Source organism: Mirounga angustirostris, unplaced genomic scaffold (assembly GCF_029215605.1).
Source record: "Mirounga angustirostris isolate CCGP_5_RB_7025 unplaced genomic scaffold, mMirAng1.0.hap1 SCAF_2, whole genome shotgun sequence".
NCBI lineage: Eukaryota > Metazoa > Chordata > Mammalia > Carnivora > Phocidae > Mirounga > Mirounga angustirostris.
Genome location: NW_026991710.1, coordinates 192,956,224 through 192,966,933, shown reverse-complemented (window position 1 = coordinate 192,966,933; position 10,710 = coordinate 192,956,224). Strand labels below are relative to the sequence as shown.

The window sequence follows — 10,710 nt, the reverse complement described above, 5'->3', positions numbered from 1 at the left end:
TCCTTTGTTAATGTACTGTATCACATTGATTGATTTGCGGATGTTGAACCAACCTTGCAGCCCAGGGATAAATCCCACTTGGTCATGGTGAATAATCCTTTTAATGTACTGTTGGATCCTATTGGCTAGTATTTTGGTGAGAATTTTTGCATCCATGTTCATCAGGGATATTGGTCTGTAATTCTCCTTTTTGATGGGGTCTTTGTCTGGTTTGGGGATCAAGGTAATGCTGGCCTCATAAAATGAGTTTGGAAGTTTTCCTTCCGTTTCAATTTTTTGGAACAGTTTCAGAAGAATAGGTATTAATTCTTCTTGAAATGTTTGGTAGAATTCCCCTGGGAAGCCATCTGGCCCTGGGCTTTTGTTTTTTGGGAGATTTTTGATGACTGCTTCAATTTCCTTAGTGGTTATAGGTCTGTTCAGGTTTTCTATTTCATCCTGGTTCAGTTTGGGTAGTTGATACATCTCTAGGAATGCATCCATCTCTTCCAGGTTATCTAATTTGCTGGCATAGAGTTGCTCATAATATGTTCTTATAATTGTTTGTATTTCTTTGGTGTTGGTTGTGATCTCTCCTCTTTCATTCATGATTTTGTTGATTTGGGTCATTTCTCTTCTCTTTTTGATAAGTCTGGCCAGGGGTTTATCAATCTTGTTAATTCTTTCAAAGAACCAGCTCCTAGTTTCGTTGATCTGTTCTACTGTTCTTTTAGTTTCTATTTCATTGATTTCTGCTCTGATCTTTATGATTTCTCTTCTCCTGCTGGGTTTAGGCTTTATTTGCTGTTCTTTCTCCAGCTCCTTTAGGTGTAGGGTTAGGTTGTGTACTTGAGACCTTTCTTGTTTCTTGAGAAAGGCTTGTATTGCTATATACTTTCCTCTTAGGACTGCCTTTGCTGCATCCCAAAGATTTTGAACAGTTGTGTTTTCATTTTCATTAGTTTCCATGTATTTTTTTAATTCTTCTTTAATTTCCTGGTTGACCCATTCATTCTTCAGTAGGATGCTCTTTAGCCTCCATGTATTTGAGTTCTTTCCGACTTTCCTCTTGGGATTGAGTTCTAGTTTCAAAGCATTGTGGTCTGAAAATAGGCAGGGAATGATCCCAATCTTTTGGTACCGGTTGAGACCTGATTTATGACCTAGGATGTGGTCGATTCTGGAGAATGTTCCATGGGCAGTAGAGAAGAATGTGTATTCCGTTGCTTTGGGGTGGAATGTTCTGAATATGTCTGTGAAGTCCATTTGGTCCAGTGTGTCATTTAAAGTCTGTATTTCCTTGTTGATCTTTTGCTTAGATGATCTGTCCATTTCAGTGAGGGGGATGTTAAAGTCCCCCACTATTATTGTATTGTTGTTGATGTGTTTCTTTGCTTTTGTTATTAATTGCCTTATATAATTGGCTGCTCCCATGTTAGGGGCATAGATATTTACAATTGTTAGATCTTCTTGTTGGATAGATCCTTTAAGTATGATATAGTGTCCTTCCTCATCTCTTATTACAGTCTTTGGTTTAAAATCTAATTTGTCTGATATAAGGATTGCCACCCCAGCTTTCTTTTGGTGTCCATTAGCATGGTAAATGGTTTTCCACCCCCTCACTTTCAATCTGGGGGTGTCTTTGGGTCTAAAATGGGTCTCTTGCAGACAGCATATCGATGGATCTTGTTTTTTAATCCAGTCTGTTAGCCTGTGTCTTTTGATTGGGGCATTTAGCCCATTTACATTCAAGGTAACTATTGAAAGATAGGAATTTAGTGCCATTGTATTGCCTGTAAGGTGACTGTTACCATATATTGTCTGTGTTCCTTTCTGGTCTATGTTGCTTTTAGGGTCTCTCTTTGCTTAGAGGACCCCTTTCAAGATTTCCTGTAGGGCTGGTTTTGTGTTTGCAAATTCCTTTAGTTTTTTTTTGTCCTGGAAACTTTTTATCTCTCCTTCAATTTTCAATGACAGCCTAGCTGGATAGAGTATTCTTGGCTGCATATTTTTCTCATTTAGTGCTCTGAATATATCCTGCCAGTCCTTTCTGGCCTGCCAGGTCTCTGTGGATAGGTCTGTTGCCAATCTAATGTTTCTACCATTGTAGGTTACATATCTCTTCTCCCGAGCTGCTTTCAGGATTTTCTCTTTGTCTGTGAGACTTGTAAGTTTTACTATTAGATGTCGGGGAGTTGACCTATTTTTATTGATTTTGAGAGGGGTTCTCTGTGCTTCCTGGATTTTCATGCCTGTTTCTTTCCCCAAATTAGGGAAGTTCTCTGCTATAATTTGCTCCATTATACCTTCTGCCCCCCTCTCTCTTTCTTCTTCTTCTGGGATCCCAATTATTCTAATGTTGTTTCGTCTTATGGTATCACTTATCTCTCGAATTCTGCCCTCATGATCCAGTAGTTGTTTATCTCTCTTTTTCTCAGCTTCTTTATTTTCCAGCATTTCATCTTCTATATTACTGATTCTCTCTTCTGCCTCATTTATTCTAGCAGTTAGTGCCCCCATTTTTGATTGCACCTCATTAATAGCCTTTTTGATTTCTACTTGGTTGGATTTTAGCTCTTTTACTTCTCCAGAAAGAGTTTCTCTAATAACTTCCATATTTTTTTCAAGCCCAGCTAGTATCTTTAAAGTGATGATTCTGAACTCTAGATCTGACATCGTACTAATGTCCGTATTGAGTAGGTCCCTGGCAGTCGGTACTGCCTCTTGTTCTTTTTGTTGAGGTGATTTTTTCCGTCTCGTCATTTTGTGCAGAGGAGAATAGATTAATGAGAGAACAAAATGCTAGCAGAGTAACCACGTCCCCAGAAAATATACTCTAAACAAATCAGAAAAGACCTGAAGCAGTGGGATAAGAAGGGGAAAGAGAGAAAAAAAAAAAGAAAAAAAAAGAAAAAGATAAAGATAAAAACAACAACAAACAAAACAAAAGAACAACAACAAAAGAAAAACCAGAATGTGATCAAATATGATCTATATGGTATATAGATCAGTGCCACACACTAGATTTGGGGTGTGTTTTGGTCTTTTAGAAGAAAGTGTCTCCCAAAATTTTAAAGAAAGAAAAACTTATATATGTACAAAAATAAGGGTTGATATGATGAAGGGATGGAAAATGACTGTAAAAATGGAAATTATAAAAAATTTTATAAAAGGAATTGATAAGAAGTTGTTTGAAAAAAGAAAGAGGATTTAAAAAAAGAAAAAAGAAAAAGAAAAAAAAAGGGAGAGGATGTGATCAGGCAGGGGAATAGAGAACACCATATACTAGAGATTTAGGGTATATTTTAATCTGTTAGAAGAAACTATCTCAAAATTTTAAAGAGAGAACAACTTATATATATAAGCCAAAAATATGGGTAACTACTATGAAGGGATAGAATATGACTCTAAAAATGAAAAATAAAAATGTTTTTTTTAAAAAAAGGGATTGATAAGATGTTGTTTGAAAAAGGGAAAAAGAAAAATTCAAAAAGAAATAAAAAGACAAAAAGACAGTTAAAAAAAAAATTAACTTTAAAAGACTAAGGAATCATGGTAAAAAAGCCGTGAATTCTATGTGCAGTGTTCCCCTAGCGCTGGAGTTCTGCTGTTCTCATTGATCGGTAAACTTGGTCTTGGCTGGCTGTTCTCGCTGATCTTCTGGGGAGGGGCCTGTTGCCGTGGTTTCCAAATGTCTCTGCCGGAGGCGGAATAGCCCCGCCCTTGCCCCCTCCCGGCTAAGTAATCTGCTCGGGTTTGCTCTCCGGGGCTTTTGTTCCCTGCGAGCTTTCCGTACAGCTTTGGAGGCGGAGAGTGAAAATGGCGGCCTCCCAATCTCCGCCCCGGAGGAGCCGAGAACTCGGGCCCGCTCCTCAGTGAGCCCCCAGAGAAAAGCCGTCAGTCACTCCCGTCTCCCCGGTCTGCAGCTGCACTCCGTGCTCAACCGGCCTGTGACCACGCGTTTCTATCTCTGGCACCGGACCCGGTCTGGAGTCTCCAAACCCAGCAGATCCCTGCGGTGCACTCCCGCGCGGCTCCTCCCGGGGGAGGAAGGGGAGTCTCCCCGATCTGCCGCTTGTCGGGTCCCTGCTGGAGGAGCAGGGGCCCGACTGGGCCGCGGATCACGGTCAATGGCCACCCCGAGCTGAGAGCCCGCGCCTGGGCTCCGCCTCTGCACCCGGCTTCCCTGCTCCCTTACCTGGGAGCTCTGCCGCACTCAGGCACCCCCGGTCTTTCTGTGACCCCGAGGGTCCTGAGACCACACTGTCCCGGAGGGTTCCTCCCCCCGCTTAGCCACCAGAGTGACGTCCCTCGGTGGAACAGACTTTTAAAAGTTCCGATTTTGTGCTCCGTGGTTCTATCACTTGCCAGAAGCGGCCGACGGAGGCCCCTCCCCCGCCGTCTGTCCTCCCGAATATCGCCTCGGTTTCACTTCTCCGCACGTCCTACCTTCCAGAAAGTGGTCGCTTTTCTGATGAGAGAGTTGTTGCTCTTCTTTTCTTCGATCTCCTGTTGAGTTTGTAGGTGTTCAGAATGGTTTGATCCCTATCCAGCTGAATTCCTGAGAGGAGACGAAATCCAGGTCTCCTACTCCTCCGCCATCTTGCTGCTTCCTTGTTTTTTAAAAACATGGTGGAGGGGCGCCTGGGTGGCTCAGCTGGTTTAGCATCTGACTCCTGATTTTGGCTCAGGTCATGATCTCAGAGTCATGAGATTGAGCCCCTTGTTGGGCTCTGGGCGTGGGGTCTGCTTGAAAATCTCTCTCCTCTCTCTGTCCCTCTCCCTGCTTGCACATGCGCTCACTCTCTCTCAAATAAATAAAATCTTTAAAAAATAAAATATAAATAAATAAAAAATGGCAGATACTAAATGTGGGAAAATAAGAAGGAGAATGAAGGACAATATTTACTCTAGTACTTTTGCAATAATTATTGTTGGCCTTTGTAAATATTCAAATATTTTCCTCATTCCTATCCATCGACCTGTATATCTATGTATCTATTTTCTGATCATCTTCACCATCTTTCCATCCATTTTTCCTTTGTACTTGCTTTCTTCTTTATTCCTCACTCACTCCCTTCCCCCTCCCATTAAAAAAAAATCGGGCTAATATGCAAAGAGTAGGATTAATTGTATTAATGACTGCATAAGACCTTGAGACATCCAACACACAGTTCTGGTTTCATTTTGGTTTACTTATTTTATTCTTCATTCAATATGGAGTAGTTTCACCTGTTAGTATACTCTAAATTCCCATGTGTTGTAAAGCAAAATCAGCAGTATGATTAAAAATCTATTTTAGCTCAATTATTCCTAGACTGTTGTTAAAAACATATCTCCTTTTTTTTTAAGATTTATTTATTTATTTATTAGAGAGAGAGAGCATGAGAGGGGGGAGCGGGAGAGGGAGAAGCAGACCCCCCGCCGAGCAGGGAGCCCGATGCGGGGCTCGATCCCAGGACCCTGGGATCATGACCTGAGCCGAAGGCAGTCGCTTAACCAACTGAGCCACCCAGGCGCCCAAAAACATATCTCCTAAAGGAAATCACCATAAATCATTTTTGCAAAAATACTCTTGCCATCTCCTTTAACAAAATTCCCAGACATTAATCTATAAAAATAAATACATACACATTCACTTCATTTTCATTATTCATGGATTTCCTATTTGTAAGTTTGCCTATTAGACAAAATGTGTAATTTGTAACCCCCCAAATCAGTAGTTGCTGTATTTTGCCATCATTCGTGGACATTGGCAGAACATCAAAAATTTGAATCACTCAGTGACCACATTCCCAGTTGAGGTTGAACAAGGTGATACTCCACCTTCTTGTTTCAGCTCCCATTCTGTAAACTAGTGTCTTTTCCGCAGTATATCTAGTGCCATGCTTTTCATATGTTCATACTTCTTTTTTGGTGATCTTGCTATTTCAAGTGTCCCCCAAGTTTAGTGCTAAAGCTCTGTCCAGTGTTTTTTTTTTTTTTTTTTTTTAAAGATGTTATTTATTTATTTGACAGAGAGAGACACAGTGAGAGAGGGAACACAAGCAGGGGGAGTGGGAGAGGGGGAAGTAGTCTTCCTGGGGAGCAGGGAGCCCAATGCGGGTCTCAATCCCAGGACTCTGGGATCATGACCTGACCCAAAGGCAGACGATTAATGACTGAGCCATCCAGGCACCCCTCAGTGTTTTTAAGAGCAAGAAGGTCATGATGTGTTTTATGGAGAAAATAAGTTATACACCTATAACAATGTATAATATATGCATTATATATATGTATTTTATGTGAAGGATACCCTATTATAAAACATTCCTAAATACCCTTAAACACTGTGATTGTTTAAATAAACCGTAATACATCTAAAATAATTATGTTACACATATAAATTATACATGTTAATAGGACACAACTTTATTAGTACTAGTAATATGTTAAACTATAAAACTATAATTATAAATAAAACTTTTTGCATTTTTCTACAGTAGATTTAGCTGTGGTCTAAAGTTCTCCCACTTACTTGCTTTGTGACCCTAGAAAATTAACTTACTCTATCTGAGCCTTGATTTCTCAGCTGCAAAATAATGGACTTTAAGGTACAAGTCATAGTGCTGTTGGCCACAGTTCAATGTTAATAAATGAATAATATATTACATCCAGGAAAAAAGAAGAGGAAATTTGCTGACCTGTCTGCAGGTCTTCTTTGGAAATTGCTGAAATAACATCTATAGTGTGTAATGAAACTGTGGAAAAAGACTAAAGTTGTGGATTCATGAGATAACTGATAAAGTATAGTGGACAGCATTGTTGTGAGGCTGAAAACAAAATGATTTGTGGTCACATTACCCAAGGTCAGGAAGAGTGAAACACTTCCCGGCCGATATTACTGGTTTGCATGTTTTAAAAAGTGATATCGCCTGACCAGCTTTAAGCTTGCGGGTGAGGTCAGTTCTGCAGATCAGAAAGCTGAGGGGGGTGGGGGGGGCAGCAACCTGATGAGTATTATACAGAAACAGGATTATGTGGAAGAGCAGGTTTTCCACGCTGAGATGGGCTCATTTCACAAGGACATTGGCAAACCAACTGTACAGTAAAAATGTCCTCCCAAATCCCTGGCTTAATCATTCAAAGACAATGTGATTAATTAATTGTAAGAAATGTTAAATAAGCTATCTTAAACAGACACACATAAAATAAGTTTTTATGTAGATCAGTTGATGAAAATGTTGTTGCCAGAGGTTTGCAGGAAACTGACCTTGTATTTACCCTAAAGCAATGGTTCTGTATTTGCTAATTCAGTGTTCACAGCAACTTGATAGAACATAACTAACCGTGAAAAATGAGAATCTATCACGATCCAGTCATGTACACATGGTCACATATATGTATTTTTAAAAGAAAAAGAAACGTGAACAATCCTAACTTAATCAGTGTCACAGAAGTTGCAAAAGTGAATGACTTTCATGATTAACTTTTAAGTCACTTGTATGTGAAATGGTTTCCAATTATTTGCTTTCACAGAAGTTGAAAGGATCAAATCAAGTTGGTAGCTTGATACATCATTAAAAATACTTTACATTACTGTTTGCCTTTTATCATGTGACTTGCAAGTTGTTCAAATAATTGCCAGCGATTCTCCAAAGGTATTATTAAATGTTGCTTTGTATTTTTTCTAATTTTATAAAAGTGGATATTAAATAAATATTGCTTATTTTAATGGAAACATTTAGAAAAAGTGATAAAACAATGTCAGTTTAAAATGAAATGTTTATAAATATAATTTCTGAGATATAAACATTTCATTTTTAAATATTTAAACTTAGTGTAAAAACATTTAATACAAACAAAATGTGTAGGTGAGATATATTTTTAAAAATTGTTTAAGTAGGCACAGGAAAAAAAAACAATTTGAAGTGATAAAAGAAGTCTCACTTCATTTATCTCCACATAGTGATCCAATTCCCACAATCCCCTTGTTTTTCTCCATTGATTATCTAACAACTTTATAATTTATAACATTTAAAGATTTATAAACATAACTATAAAATATAAAATTTATAAATGGACATAAAATAGGTATGTACATTTCTGACCACTCTTATTGTTTGTTATCTTTTCTTGGTCTAATAGTATTTTAAAACCATTATGGCCCTGTACAAAGTATTTACATATGTTAGAGTGAATCTTCTCATTTTTGTGATTTTATAAAGTTGAGTTATTTGCAACTTTCTTCTATAAAAAAAATCAGAACATTTTTCACATCACTCAAAAAGCTTAGCATTTAACCGGGATTTAAATAAATATATACTCATAAACAGCAAAATTTATCCACTTATTTAAAACTTATTTCATGTCTTTAATCCATTTTTTGAAAAAAGTTTGTCTAGAAATATATAAATCCCTACAAAAGATGACAGTCTCTTTTTCCCATCTTCTTCCTCCTCAATACCCCCAATATAAAGGACATTATTACACCTTACTAAAACTTCACCCAAATGTCCAGACAATTCTCCATCGATGTATTCTTGTGTGTTTGCAAGCTGCATGTTCGTATAGCCATCTCCAGAGACCAGGTAGCCTGTGTATCCCATTTCCCACTTAAGTGGCACCATTACTTCCTGTTAATCTGTTGAAGAAAGGTTTGGGATTGCGGGGCAAACTCATCTCAACTACAAGCAAGTGCTACCAGCCACTCACTGCCTACCCAGTTGTACATCCATCCCTCATGACTGGAGTCTTTAATTTTTTGAATTGTTTTCTCTGTCAGACGTATACATGTTTTGTATGGTTGGCCCCTAGACCCTTTAGGGTGGTTAATATTAATGTCAATGACCTAAATTTTTTTCTAATATAGTTTACTAATGAATTGCTGTAGAATAAGGGAATGAAGTGATCAATCAGTACATAATCCTACAATCTTACTGCATGCCTAATCTGTTTGGCTAGAACCAGTAGTTTTGGTTTAAATAGAAAATCAAATTTACAAAGATACGTTTGGCCAGCGCCAAGTTAGCTCTGAAGAAGGGAGTGAGTCAGGCAACACAGCATGCTTAGTCCGGTTCTGGATGGCTGATGTTTCCCAGACACATTAATCACCGTGCCTACCCTGATGTAAGAAATAAGGCTCTATGGGTTCAGACAATCTTAATTAAAGCAAGCCATCAGACCTGGGAAACTTTCAGCTGCATCTCATTAATTCCAGGTTACACATAAGTTAAGGATTGCTCCATAATGAATCTCAACTGTGAGTTACAGATGTTCAGTTTGTCAGAGTAAATTTAGCCAATCTCACGTAAGTGGATCTAGCATAGATACACTGAGTTAGTATAACAAGGAATATTTGACAAGGGTCCAAATTCACAGGCATCCTTAGGGCTAATACATACCACAGATAATAATGCTTCCTCTCCAATTTCCACCTCTATTTGGCCTATATTTAGTACAGTACGTTAGATCAAATCAATAAAATTCATGACATTCCCTTGGTTATGGCATATTATCATTTTTATATATCACTGGATCTGATTTCCTAGTAGTTTGTTAAGAATGTTGGGGACTATGTGCATGATGGATATTAATTTTATAGTTTTGGTAATAATTTTGGTTTTGATATCGGGGTAAAACTTTCCTCATAAAGTAAAAAGTACATCCTCCTCTTCTGTTTTCTTTAGAAAGTTATGAAAAATTGGTGTAATTCTTCCCTAACTACTCAATTGAATTTACCAGTGAAATTAGTTGGATCTATAGTTTTCTTTGAGGAAAGGTTTTGATTAATAATTCAATTCTTTTGGGATGCCTGGGTGGTTCAGTTCGTTAAGAACCTGCCTTCAGCTCAGGTCATGATTTCAGGGTCCTGGGATCAAGCCCCGCATGGGGCTCCCTGCTCAGTGAGGAGCCTGTTTCTCCCTCTCCCTCTGCCACTCTCCCTGCTTATACTTTATCTCTCTGCCAAATAAATGAATAAAAAAAAATCTTAAAAAAAATAAATAATTCTTTTATAGATACATGGTTAGCCACATATGATTCTTTACTAGTCTGTTTTGATGTTTTCTTACATCATTTATTTACTATAAATTGTCAAATTTATTAGCATAAAGTTACTCATGTGCTTAATGTCTATAGGAGCTAGAGTTTTATGTAATATTTTATAAATCTTAATCTACTTTTATTTGTCTAGTGTTTTCTATCAACATTATTAACCTTTCAAAGTATCAAATTTTGATTTATTCTGTTTCTTTTATTACCTATTATTCTTACCTATTCTCATTTCTATTTTTTATCATTTTAGCTTTATTTTATTCTTCCTCTCCTGAGTTCTCATAGAAAAATCTTTTTTTTAAGATTTTATTTATTAGAGAGTATGTGCGAGTGGGTGGAGGGGCATAGGGAAGGGAGAAGGAGTGAATCTCAAGCAGACTCTGTGCTGAGCACAGAGCCCCATGCAGGGCTCGATCTCATGACCTTGAGATCATGACCTGAGCAGAAACCAAGACTGGGACACTTAACTAACTGAGCCACCCAGGTGCCCTATGGAAAAAATCTTTGATCATTGATTTATAACTTTCCCTACCTGTAGGCATTATGAATGTGTCTATAAGCTATAGTTTAGTGGCATCCCACAAGTTTTGATAATTTATATTTCTCTTTTCATGTAGTTCAATATAGCTTGTAAATTTAGTTATATTTTCTTCTATGAACTATGGATTATTTAGTAGAGTTTTATTAACTATTCAA

General features: G+C 37.8%; 1 pseudogene; it reads right to left on the bottom strand.

Annotated features, from left to right (window-relative positions):
- Positions 1-8,324: 8,324 nt before the first annotated feature.
- Positions 8,325-8,640, bottom strand: LOC123847731 (small nuclear ribonucleoprotein F-like; annotated as a pseudogene).
- Between the last annotated feature and the right edge of the window lie 2,070 nt (positions 8,641-10,710).